Genomic DNA, 13,359 nt, shown 5'->3' with positions numbered 1-13,359 from the left:
TAAGCAACTCATTTTCCAGTTGATGGGCTTTAAGTTCATTTTTAATTCCAAAAACTTTAGTGATCTATTTCATTGCTTCCTCGGGAGTATCAAGTTCTACAATATGGAATCTAAGATCTGGAGAAATAGACATCCTTATCAACCCTCGTGCTTGATCTTGCCTATTTTCCCATTTAGTTGCCTTATCTTCATCTTTCGGTTTGGTTTCTTGGCCTGAGGCTATTCTGTACTGACCTTTACTTCTAAGTAAATCCACAATGTAGGACCACCATTGGAAGTAGTTGGTGCTGTCAAGAATAACTTGGAATGGAATTTCCATTTTAATAGAAACTGAAGCTATAGATACTGAAACTAAGTGTTCCAATGGAAAGATCTCGAAAAATTAAGCTAGTTAAAAAAAAACTGCTCTGAAAACGACTTCCGGATGAAGAAGTTATGGCTTTTTGAAGAAAATTTGATGAAGATGCCGACGAAGTGCGGGAATGTGTGGAAATGAATGATAGTGTTAAAAAAAATCTGCCTCCTTTCCAAACTTAATCTAATTAGCTCAACAAAAAGAAGACTTGAACTCAAGACCTCTACTCTCATAAAGTAGCTTTAGACCAAGTGAGCTAAACTAAAAGTTTAGTAATTTTATTTTTTTTTTAGTCGCTGAAGCTTTGCGCTGCATGCTTACTTTGAGAAAGCTCTTTTTCCCTACAAAACAAAAAACACAAAACCCAACATGGACATACAAAAAAAACGAACCTTATAGATCGAAGTTAGCTTTAGTCGAAAACTAAATATTTTCCTCAATGTTTCTGATTTTCCGAGATCACACTAAGGTGCGGCGGAAAAGAGCATACGCATGAGAAAAATCCTTCCTTTCTGTTTCTGATTTGCCCAGATCACACAGAGTCATAGGGCAAAGAGCATACACAGAAATGAAAGGTATAGATCCGGTAATAAAAAAACAAAAAGCTAAATAAACTGAAACCGAAATAAACAGAGAGAAATTAACTGTAAACTGCAAATAAACACTGTATACCTCCAGATCTTAAAAATGACGTAGCTATGGCTACCGGAAACCTTTTCGCATGAAATGAAAGGGGTTCCTCACTGGAACAGATGATCCTAACACAATAGAGAAGTCCTCTTGGCCCGAAAGTAGTCATAAACAGTAGATCTAGGAAACGATAGTCAGATGCAGTTTTATCGGCTTCAGATTTGGATCACCAACGGATGCGGCCCTCAAATTGCTCTGATACCATGTAGGAATTTACAGGGTAAGTTCCTCAGACAGAACACCAAAGGACACCTCTCACAAACAGATCATAGATCAATACACCAGTATTTTTAACATGGTTAAAACCCTCAAAGAGGGAAACAGTCCACGGCCTAAGCCAACACGGCCACTTCAGGCAATTTATTAATAAAAGAATGAAAATTTACATAAGCTTCTCTCATGGACGGTTACCCTACAAATGACCCTCCATGCTCTTTAAATAGAGATCATGGACCAATCGGGTGTTAAGCCACGGATCAAGTGTCGCCAATACCTATTGGGTTGTGTTATATTCTTTCCATGTAGTTAATAGGGGGTTTGAAGGGCACCCGTTGTTATAGACATTTTTGTACCTTACAGCATTGAGCATGAAATTTCCATAATCTAAGGGATCCAAATTCCATAAACATGTTGTTCCTACCCCTAGAGGAACAAGGCTAACAAACCATAGCATTTCACAGAAGTTCTCCACCAGAAACTGCTCAAAAACAAGTCAATTGAGGATCATGTCAATGGCTCCACTGACCATTTGCGCTGAATGTCAATGGAAACACTGGCTACCTACGCTAAATGTCAAAGCCAACACTGGCTACCTGCGCTGAGCGAGAGTGGACATGTGGCGGGCTCATTTCTCAAGGTGTCAAAGCCCAGGAAGCTTCCAAAATGACACTTGCCTCAGGGAATTCGACTGGTGGTGAGTAAGAGGTTCCAAATCTCCAAGTGGAATCAAGAACTGACAGAGGGAGAGGACACTAGTCAGATCTCAAGCTGACTCATCCTCTCTCTAAAACATCTATATATGGATCTCTCCTCCATGAGATCTAGAGGCTGGAATTTTGTTATTGCAAAGAATTTCTGTTGGTTTGAGATTGGAATCATTGGGTGCTTAATGCTTTGAAGGGAGGTGAAGATAGGAATTCCATTATACTGGGAAGGAGATGCTGGATTGGAGCCCTCTGGGTTGTATCTCTTCCTGAACCTTGTTATTCATCAATAAAGCTATCTTGGTTTTCTCCTATATACTGATGTATCTTTGATGTATGATTGCATTAGTGTATTTGGTTTATTTCTAATCCTGAATCAGTTATGAATATGAATATCTGTCTTTGTGTAGTGTTATTCTCTTGTCGCAAGTAGCTGTTCTCTTGTGATCTTGCAGGAACCTGTTGAAGCTGGGCGAGCGAGAAGGCAAGTAGCTGTGAACACCCAAAGAGAAGAGAGACTTGATCGAGGGACAAATGGAAGACATTGGTTAGTCCATCTATCTCTCTTCATTCTTAATTCATAAAGGAAGAATACTAGAATAGCTGTCTATGTTTGTTGCTAAGGCACTGTCACACCTTAGGTGGATAGGATCATCCTGCATAGGCATTTTTCCCCACAACAAATTGGCGACTCCACTGGGGAGATTTGTTTTAGTCATTTTATTTGTGTCTCTATCATTGTTTGTTTCATAGACTCAACAGCAACAATCGAACTGCTTCTGCTATTCTCAGTTGCAAAGTAAACTGTTGCTGCCTTGATCCTTCACTGGATTTTGTCTATGATCTGAACAATGGACTCACAAATGATTTGATGATCCTTTGTGATAGATCTTAGTACCCCCTCAAAGCATCCCTTTGATTGTACCTTGCTTGTGTTTCTGATTTGGCCTGAAACCGTTGATTATTGAGCAATCTGTGACCCAGAACCCAGTGAGAAACGAGAGTTTCTCCTTCAGCACAACTGCTGTGAAGGCATTCTGCATTTCAACGCAGGTCCCGTGAAGGCTACCTGCGCTGAATGTCAAAACCACAGTGTTGAGGTTGCGCTGAACCAGTTTTGCCTTGTGTAGCTGGGGTTCTCTGCTCTCTGTTGCCCTGTTTTGATCTCTGTTTTTTGCAGCCTGTAACCAGCATAGGTACCAGTCTGATAACTCCTTTTCTCTGCTTAAATTCTGCCTCCTTTTGTACAAAAAGACTGTGAGTGTTTTTATGTGTTTGTGGCGTCATTTACAGTTTTCCTTTGCATGAGTGAAATAATCATCCTGTAGCCCTTGATTCAGATCTGTTGATAGTGATCTTAGGAGAGAGTTCATTGGCTGCTTACAGTTGATTATACATTTGCTTTTGCTTATTGGTTTGAGTTTGTATCTTTTAAGTGTCAAAACAAGTGTTCATTTCGAAAGTCGCAAAGTGTTGTAATCTCTTCTACCCTTGTTGATTTCGAAAAAGTAAACTTGTTTGTACTTGTCATTTAAAAGCAAATTCAAAGTTGTAGAAAAAGCTTTCTTTGTAGGCATCAATACTAAGAAAGCAGAAAACAAACACCTGCATTGTGCATTTGCATTTTGATAAGTTTGCATGCTTGATTTAGGAAGAGTGCATTAGAGTGTGCTGATTGCTCTTTGAGAAAAGATGGTGTCTTTCTTTTCCCTTAGTAGCTAGGATTTTCAAAGTTGAAAAGATATAAAGCTTGCTTATCATCTTAGACTGCATTTAGGAACTGTACCATACATCTCGTGGTGATCCAGAAAGGCAAACTTCTAAAAATATCAACTTAAAATAAACTGAATGAACCTAACAACGCTTTGCAACATAACGCACAACATAGAGGTCTAGGCTAGAGACGTGTTCCGGCGTCGTTAAGCCTGGTGACTGTCGATCTCGTGGAAGGTGGGTGATTCCTCCTGAGGGACGATAGCGCCAGTATGGATTGTGCTCCCACGTACCGTCGCGTATATATTGGGAGACCCCTATAGGAATTTAACCTTTATCCTTAGGAAGCCGTGTCGGCCGCCCTACTGATCGCAATGCACTAGACACAGCATTCAGGAAGATCGACCGCCCGTACCTTAAAAAGTATTCTGCAGTTTTGCGAAAAGTTTGGCACACCCTCTGCCTAGAACTCCAGAGCAGTTTCTTTTGGCCTTTTTCAGACTCTATAACAGAAAAAGTCCATCCAAGCATTTGTCACTTCGGGCTTGTTAAAACATCGAAGGAGACTAGAGTCATCTTTAGCTTTTTCTCGACTCTTTAAAAGTGAAAAAGCAAGTTGTGTCTAAAGCGTCGTTAAAAATTTATTTTAAACGGAACAATCACCCTTTATTCCTGCGTTGATCTTTAGGTTGAAAAGATGGAGCACACCAACCAAGGAATTCCCCTTGGTGGAAATCCTAGTCCCTTCTCCTCTTAGGGAGATTTTGGTGCGCCCCACATGGCCACTTTGTCACTTCCAGGATTGACAATTGGCCTGCCGATTTGGCTCCTTTCAACCAATGTCGTTCAGAACACCACTATTCCTGAACAGTCGAGTCAACAGTTAAATCAGACAAGAGTTGCCCACCAGCCTTCCACTTCATCTTCCTCTCCTCCTTCCTCTTCGCTTGATGGAACTGGTAGAACAAAAAACCGAGTTCCTAAGGAGAAGAAGGAGAAGAAGAAGAAAGAGAAGAAGAAGAAGAAGCCTAAGGCGATTGGGGGCAAACAAGTGTCATCTGACAAAAATCCACACACAGCACTCACTAGGCCTAAATCGCCATGTGTCATATGCAAGGGAGACCACTTCCCCAGAGATTGTCCCTGTATCCCCCGAATACTAAGGGACTGATCCCGCCGTTTGCACAATTCGGTAGCGTCAACCTCTGATAGCCATGTTGACTGCTCACCGTCAACTAGCAGGAGTGAAGCCCCAGGACAGAGAGGGAAAGCTAAATTTCCCTGCAGAATGTGTGAAGGCGATCACGCCATCCATAGTTGTCCCTTCTTAGACGAGGCAAAAAGAGTTCTGGAAGATCGCCTGATTTTACGAGCGCAACTTCCTCCTGGATATCAAAGACTCCTGCCAAGTCCTTCGCTAGTTGAGAACCCGGCTGGCCCACTCAGGTGGTCAGCCGAAGCACCTATCATTGAAGATGAACCTTCTGAATCCATACCTGACGAAAGTCTAAAGGTTTAAACGACAGTTGACCCGGTTTTGCCTTCAGAGGCTCTATCTTCGAATGATACCATCACAGAGGAGAATAAAGACGACACCGTCCAAATTCTCTTCATCAGCACTGACTCTGATGAACAAGGGGGCAATGCCCCCATTCCTTTATCGCAGGAAGGAAGTTCATCAGAGCGTTATCTGGCCGTCTATTCGGTCCCACAACCAAGCAACCTAGTTGTCTCGTTCGACTGGAACCAACTAGGTAGACCCCGGTTGCCAGCCAGTATACCATTCAGAATTATCGTCCAAATATACCGAATGGTAATGGCTGGCACTATCATTGATGAAGGGGCATCTGTGAGTATCCTTTCCTCTATTGCTTGGAAAGCGCTTGGTTCGCCTGCGCTTTTGCCTGAAATGAGAAATCTATCAGGCTTTGATAAAGGAACCAGTCGCCCTTTAGGGATCCTCCCCAATGTGCCAATCACATTGAAAGGGAAGACCGTTCAAATGAACGTGATGGTCGTTCAAGGACCCTTGGATTATAACCTACTCCTTGGACGAGACTATATATATTGCATGGGAGCTATCGTCTCCTCACTCTTTAGAGTAATGTGTTTTCCGCATGAAGGAAGAGTGGTCAAGCTCGTGGACCAACTTTCATTTCCCGGATCACGCATCGCAAATAGTCATGAACGTTCCCTAAATGGTCTATTCACGCAAGAAGTGTCTCAACCCACGGTCCGTCCTCCTAATGAGCGCGAGTAATCCGGGAGGATATGACTGGAACCCAGGGGGCATGCGTCCTAGTCTTCTTCGGCAGGAAAACTTTGGGTATAGAGTAGGTTTCCGCGGGAGAATATGACTAGTCCATACCCCGTCCGTGATTGGGAGAGGGGTTGTTCTAGAATAAGATTCTTTTGTCAAAGTTATGTGAGTTGGCGGGCATTTTCACTCACCTTTGTTTATTTCGGTAGACATCGCCGAAGAAGTGTTTTATTCGTAGCCGCGAACGAGACAATCTTTGGGTAACCTGAAAGAGGTAAGCCTCTCTCGTTAAAGCAAATGTTTTGACAGAAAAGAAGTAGAGGTAACCTTGAAATCGTACTTTATACCTGGGGGCATGCAAACCTTTTGGAGTGCAAGAAAGGGGCGACTATTTATTTTTTAAATTTTTAGGACCTCTAACCCTTTAAACTCGTAGGATTAGTCGTTTCCGAACTTGCATAACGAAAGGTGCGGGGCATAGCTTTGTGAGATGAAGCTCCATAAAAGATAGAATCTCAATGAGACACTCTTATCATATGACTGGTATAATCGAGCAGTTTTAACGCGGACTTCATGCTCGTTAAAAAATAAACATAAGCATCGAGCAATTTTAACGCGAACTTCATGCTCGTTAAAAAATAAACATAAGTATCGAGCAGTTTTAGCATAAAGTTCATGCTCGTTAAAAAATAAACGCAAGATCCGAGCAGTTTTAACACGGACTTCATGCTCGTTAAAAAATAAACATAAGCACTACCCGGTAAATAACCATTGTGAATGTAACTTTATCAGCCATTAAAGCCTTGGTCGTGTTTGCACCGTCACCTCCACTTTTCATTTGCTCGATCGTTCACCTCCATATGATTGTTTACCCATTTTGAGGAACAGCTGCGAAGAGTGATTTCACCGAGCCATCCTTGTGACACTGCCGTGATTGGAAAATTCCAACCTGTACCTTGAATCAGCTGCTAACCCTGTTTATCACTCGTTCCTCAAAAGACGAGTCTTCTTTAAGCTCTTTTCAACTGAATCGTAAAATATGAAAAGATTGCCGAGTCCTTGGCCTTCCAGCTCGTTAAAGGGACAGGAAGTGCTATCCCTCCTCTAGATTTTAATCTTTTTGGACCTGAGGGATTATTGCACAAAAAGATCGAGCGCTTGTGTGTTCGGCTCGTTAAAACTATCGAAAACTCATCCCTTTTGTATTGTTTTATACTTTTTCGGACTTAAGGGATTAGATGACGAAAAAGGACTTTCGGAGTTAACTTTATGTACCGTTTCAGACTCTCTAAAAATGAAAAGGACCGAGTTATCTTTGTCGTTAGACTCGTTAAAATCACTAAATAGTGACAATCTTGTCTTTAGACAAGAACGAGTTTCATTATCGCTAGGCTCGTTAAAACATAGCGATGGGATTGCCCGAAGGGCAGGTTATAGAACAAGCATATGTTATCCTCCTCAAGCTTGACAAAAATAAAGAGGTACTGGTCAGCAATGACTAGGGAAAAATTGGGAGAAACTCAAGAAAACTTTGATGGTAGCAAGTCGCTCTTGAACATGAAACTTTTCCTCCGTACCACAATCGGGTTGGGTTGTTTCATTCACCGGTCACATCACCATGGTCTCGCCATACTATGCATAATTGGGGTAATGCTACCAATCCATCGCATCAGTGTCGCCATATGTTCAAGAGAAGTCGTTCAGAAAGAGTCAACCGTGTCCCATCCACTGCCATACATTATCCTTCATCCATTCATGACCGCCACCCTGAATCATATGTCACAGATCGTTTTCACCTCCATCAAAATCATTAGCTCCGTTCCATGTCACTGATGTGGGATTCATTAAGGCCCTCCTTTGAGGGATCGCTTCTTGTCGACATCAGCACATTATCCAAGAAGTTGATCTAGGGACAACCCCTTCAGTACTTTGAAGCTTGCATGCCTCAATGGCAAGTTTCTCACTTCCGGCGACAGGTATACATCAATGACCTTCGACCAGAAGATTTTGCGTGGTGTTCGACGCCAAGTCCTTTATTCACACCACATGAATTGTACTGCAGTACCTTGAGGGTCATTATCATTATCGGTGATTCCTCTCGCGCTTGTTAACGGTTTACCTCATTGACTGGTAATCAAGCGATGTCTTTCCATGTTCGAATTCAGAACAATTCTCACATGGATCGACTTGTATTTAGAGTGAAGATCGAACAAGTTTGAAGACCCCGGATCTAGTTTCATCCATCCAGGCTGCGATATATGTTCAGGAAAGATAAAGACATTTGACATGTACATCATTGCAGCAGATGATCATCCTACTCAAAGGATGATAATTTCACCAAAATTATCAGTCTACCATCAGACGATTGTCTGTTCTATGTACAAAAAATGAATTTATAAAGCTGAGCATGGGAATGCCCGCCTCAGCTAGATCATGAAAGCAGTATGAAAATAATGTATTGTATTGTATCTTATTACAGGTCTCCTCCCAGCAAATGGATGAACTTCGGACCCTCCTGGATAAAGCATTTCACCCGATAAACGGCCTCATACTTTAGGGGGGAACTGTTATAGACATTTTTGTGCCTTACAACATTAAGCATGAAATTTCCATAATCTAAGGGATCCAAAGTCCCTAAACATGTTGTTCCTACCCCTAGAGGAACAAGGCTAACAAACCACAGCAATTCACAGAAGTTCTCCACCAGAAACTGCTCAAAAACAAGTCAATTCAGGATCATGTCAATGGCTCCACTGACCATCTGCGCTGAATGTCAATGGCAACACTGGCTACCTGCGCTGAATGTCAAAGCCAACACTGGCTACCTACGCTGAGCGAGAGTGGACATGTGGTAGGCTCATTTCTCAAGGTGTCAAAGCCCAGGAAGCTTCCAAAATGACACTTGCCTCAGCGAATTCGACTGGTGATGAGTAAGAGGTTCCAAATCTCCAAGTGGAAGCAAGAACCTCCAAGTGGAATCAAGAACTGACAGAGGGAGAGGACACTAGTCAGATCTCAAGCTGACTCATCCTCTCTCCAAAACATCTATATATGGATCTCTCCTCCATGAGATCTAGAGGCTGGAATTTTGTTATTGCAAAGAATTGCTGTTGGTTTGAGACTGGAATCATTGGGTGCTTAATGCTTTGAAGGGAGGTGAAGATAGGAATTCCATTCTGCTGGGAAGGAGATGCTGGATTGGAGCCCTCTGGGTTGTATCTCTTCCTGAACCTTGTTATTCATCAATAAAGTTATCTTGGTTTTCTCCTATATACTGATGTATCTTTGATGTATGATTGCATTAGTGTATTTGGTTTATTTCTAATCTTGAATCAGTTATGAATATGAATATCTGTCTTTGTGTAGTGTTCTTCTCTTGTTGCAAGTAGCTGTTCTCTTGTGATCTTGCAGGAACCTATTGAAGCTGGGCGAGCGAGAAGGCAAGTAGCTATGAACACCCAAAGAGAGGAGAGACTTGATCGAGGGACAAACGGAAGACATCGGTTAGTCCATCTATCTCTCTTCATTCTTAATTCATAAAGCAAGAATACTAGAATAGTTGTCTCTATTTGTTGCTAAGGCACTGTCACACCTTAGGTGGATAGGATCGTCCTGCATAGGCATTTTTCCCCACAACACCCGTAACCCCACTTTATGGGGTCCAGGGCAGCGCCCCGGAAAATTTTGGTTTTGGACCATATGTTAGTTTGGGCGGACCCACCTATGGTTTTGTGCATGATTTTCGTACATGTTTTTTGGACGCGATGGTTTTCGGTCCATGGTATTGGACGCGATGGATTTTGGTCCATGGTATTGGATGCTTCGGCATGTATAAATATGTATTGTAACATTGAAAGGAACATAATGAAAAATCAAGCTGGTAGTCCCGGTTTTGGGATCCAGGGAAAAATCTCTGTGCATATGTGTTTTATGGGTTATGCTCTCGCATTGTTTATTTTCTTTGTTTAATAATTCATATGCAGGTAATTTCTGTACAGGGTTAAAACCTACATTTGGTATCAGAGTTGTTTTGGCTTCAAGGGGACGCCTTTGTTGCTGAGGGGTTTCGCTCGGGCCTGTGGTAGACCCTGTTTAGTGGGAGATCTGCAAGATCGATTCTGGTGGTGAAAGAAGATGGCGAGCAGTGGAAAGATAGAGATTGACAAGTTCAATGGTCAGAATTTTGAGTTGTGGAAACTCAAGATGGAGGATCTATTGGTGGATAAAGATCAGTGGATTGCGGTAGATCCGGGTACTAAACCATCGGGAGTGACCGATGAAGAATGGAAGAAGTTGGAAGAGCACATTACGATTGTGTGTCTCAGATTCAGTATTACTGAATGTATCAGCGGAAGCTACGACAAAGGCTTTGTGGGTCAAGTTAGGGACTTTGTACCAATCTAAGTCTCTGGTGAATAGACTGTTCCTGCGGAAAAAGCTGTATAACCTGAGGATGAAAGATGGAGACTTGGTGACAGAGCATCTGAATGCGTTTAATACTGTGGTAAGTCAGTTATTATCTGTTGATATTAAAATTTCAGATGAAGATAAGTGCATCAGTCTGTTGTGTTCTCTACCAGATTCGTGGGATAGTCTGCTTATTACAATAGGTAGCAATGCAACTGCTTTGCAGTTTGATGAAATAGTCTCAGCCTTGCTAACAGAGGAGATGAGACGGAAAAATATGGACAACCAGAATGGTGATGCCTTGTCTGTACGAGGACGGTCCCAGAATAGAAACAAAAATAAGTCATCGAGTGGGAGATCTAAATCTAGAGGGAGATCTAAATCTCCAGGAAAACCTACAAAGGTGGTGTGCTGGAAATGCGGAAAGGAAGGGAACTTCAGAAGGGATTGTAAATCTAAAGCTCCTGATAAAGGAAAGGGATCTGATGATGCTCCTTCTGCAGAGGCGAAAACCACCTCAGATGAAGGTGGGGATGTGTACCTAGCTTCTTCAAGTACACATGTAGATCATGAGGCATGGTTGATTGACTTAGGTGCATCCTTTCACTTCACTCCCCATAGAGAGTGGTTCTGTGAGTATGAGAAATATGATGGTGGTGATGTCTTCTTAGGAGATGATAGGAAGGCTAGAATCATTGGTCGGGGAAAAGTAAAGTTGAAGTTGCAAGGTGGAAGGGTTAGAACACTTCCGGGTGTTCTACATATTCCTGCATTGGCCAGAAATCTGATTTCTATAAGCAAGTTGGATGATCCAGGTGTAAAGACAGTGTTCGAGAAAGATACCTACAAGATTGTTCGAGGAGCACTAATATTAATGCGGGGAGTTCGGATTGGAACTCTGTACAAGCTGCAAGGTAGCACTGTTGTTGATGGGTGCAATAGTTCTATGGTTCCTGAAAATGGAGTAGAGAATCTAGTGGTCTCTGGAGAGAAGACCATGTTGTGGCATCAAAGGCTTGGACATATTGGAGAGAAGGGCCTTCGAATACTTCATGGTAAAGGTATGGTAGAAGGTATGAATAATATCTCTTTGGATTTTGATTTCTGTGAAAATTGTGTATATGGGAAGCAGAATCGGGTGAGTTTCCCCTCTGGTGGTAAGAGGACAAAACAGATATTAGAGCTTGTGCACAGTGATGTGTTTGGACCTGTGAAGGTTCCATCACTGGGTAAGTCTGTGTACTATGTATCATTCATAGATGACTTCTCAAGGAATATATGGATATATTTTCTTAAGAAGAAATCTGAAGTCTTTGATAGGTTTAAAGAATTTAAGGCTCTGGTGGAAAATCAGACAGAGAAGAAGATAAAGGTGCTGAGGACAGATAATGGTGGAGAATTTTGCAGCAAGGAATTTGAAGAATTTTGTAAGAAGTGTGGTATAGCACGGCAGAAGACTACTCCATATACACCTCAGCAAAATGGAGTCACAGAAAGAATGAACAAGACGTTGATGGAAAGGGCAAGAAGCATGCTCAGTGGTGTCGGGTTAGGACAAGAATTCTGGGCAGAGGCGGTGGATACTGCATGTTACCTAATCAACAAATCACCTTCATTAGCGTTGGAGGATAAGACTCCACAAGAAGTATGGACTGGTAAGAAACCCTCTCTTTCACATCTAAGGGTATTTGGATGTGATGCATATGTATGTTCCAAAGGAGAAACGAACCAAGTTGGATAGTAAATCTAAAAAGTGCATCTTTATTGGGTATAAGGATGGTTTAAAGGGTTATAAGCTTTGGAACCCAGTCACACGGAAGGTTGTGTACAACCGAGATGTGTTGTTCAGAGAGGTAAAAGATGTTATTCAACATGAAGTCCAACCAAAGGAACCTGAGAAGATAGAGTTTGAGCTAAAGGAGGAAGAATCAGACTCTGTAGCAGAGGAGGAATCAGAAGATGAAGAGCCACAAACTCCAGCTGTGAGAAGATCAGTTCGAGAAAGAAGGCAGCCAGAAAGGTATACTCCATCTGCTTTCAGTTCAAATTTTGCTTTGTCTGTTACTGATAATGATCCCAGAACTGTGAAGGAAGCAGTGGATTCAGAGGATGGAAAACTCTGGAAAGAGGCCATGGTTGATGAAATGGAATCTTTGCACAAAAATGAGGGTTGGGATCTGGTGGAGTTGCCGGATGGAAGGAAACCCATTGGCAGCAAATGGGTGTTCAAGAAGAAGACAAATGCAGAAGGAAAGGTGGAGAAATACAAAGCTCGGTTGGTAGCAAAAGGTTATTCCCAAGTGCTAGGAATTGATTTTGGTGATATTTTTTCTCCTGTTGCCAAGGTAACTTCTATTAGATTACTTTTATCTGTTGCTGCTGCTTTTGATTTTGAGGTAGAACAGATGGATGTGAAGACAACATTTCTTCATAGGGGTTTGGAAGAGGAAATCTACATGAAGCAACCTGAAGGCTTTGCGGTGAAGGGTAAGAAAGAACTGGTATGCAAGTTAAAGAAGTCTCTGTATGGGTTAAAACAGTCACCAAGGATGTGGTATCAGAAATTTGATACATTTATACGGGGACTTGGCTTCACCAGAAGCAAAGCAGATCATTGTGTGTATTTTAAATTAATTGGTGACCGTATTATTTATCTGGTCTTGTATGTGGATTATATGTTGCTGGTTGGAAATGACAAAGAAATTATCCAGGATTTGAAGACCCAATTGTCCTCCAAATTCGACATGAAAGATCTTGGTGCTGCAAACTATATTTTGGGCATGGAAATTAAAAGAGATCGGTCAAAGAGGAAGCTCTGGTTAAACCAGAGGAAGTATGTCGAGACAATACTCCAGAGGTTTAATATGCAGGATAGTAAACCGGTGAAGGTTCCTATTCCTGTAGGTGTGAGGTTATCTGCTGAACATTGTCCCAAGACACAAGAAGAGGAATAGGACATGTCCCATGTTCCATATGCAAGTGCAGTGGGTAGCCTGATGTATGCAATGGTC

This window comes from Pinus tabuliformis, chromosome X (genome assembly GCF_031772625.1).
Source record: "Pinus tabuliformis cultivar Carrire ecotype Pingquan chromosome X, CPIR1, whole genome shotgun sequence".
In the NCBI taxonomy this organism is placed as follows: domain Eukaryota; kingdom Viridiplantae; phylum Streptophyta; class Pinopsida; order Pinales; family Pinaceae; genus Pinus; species Pinus tabuliformis.
Note: the sequence above shows the minus strand (reverse complement) of the source record.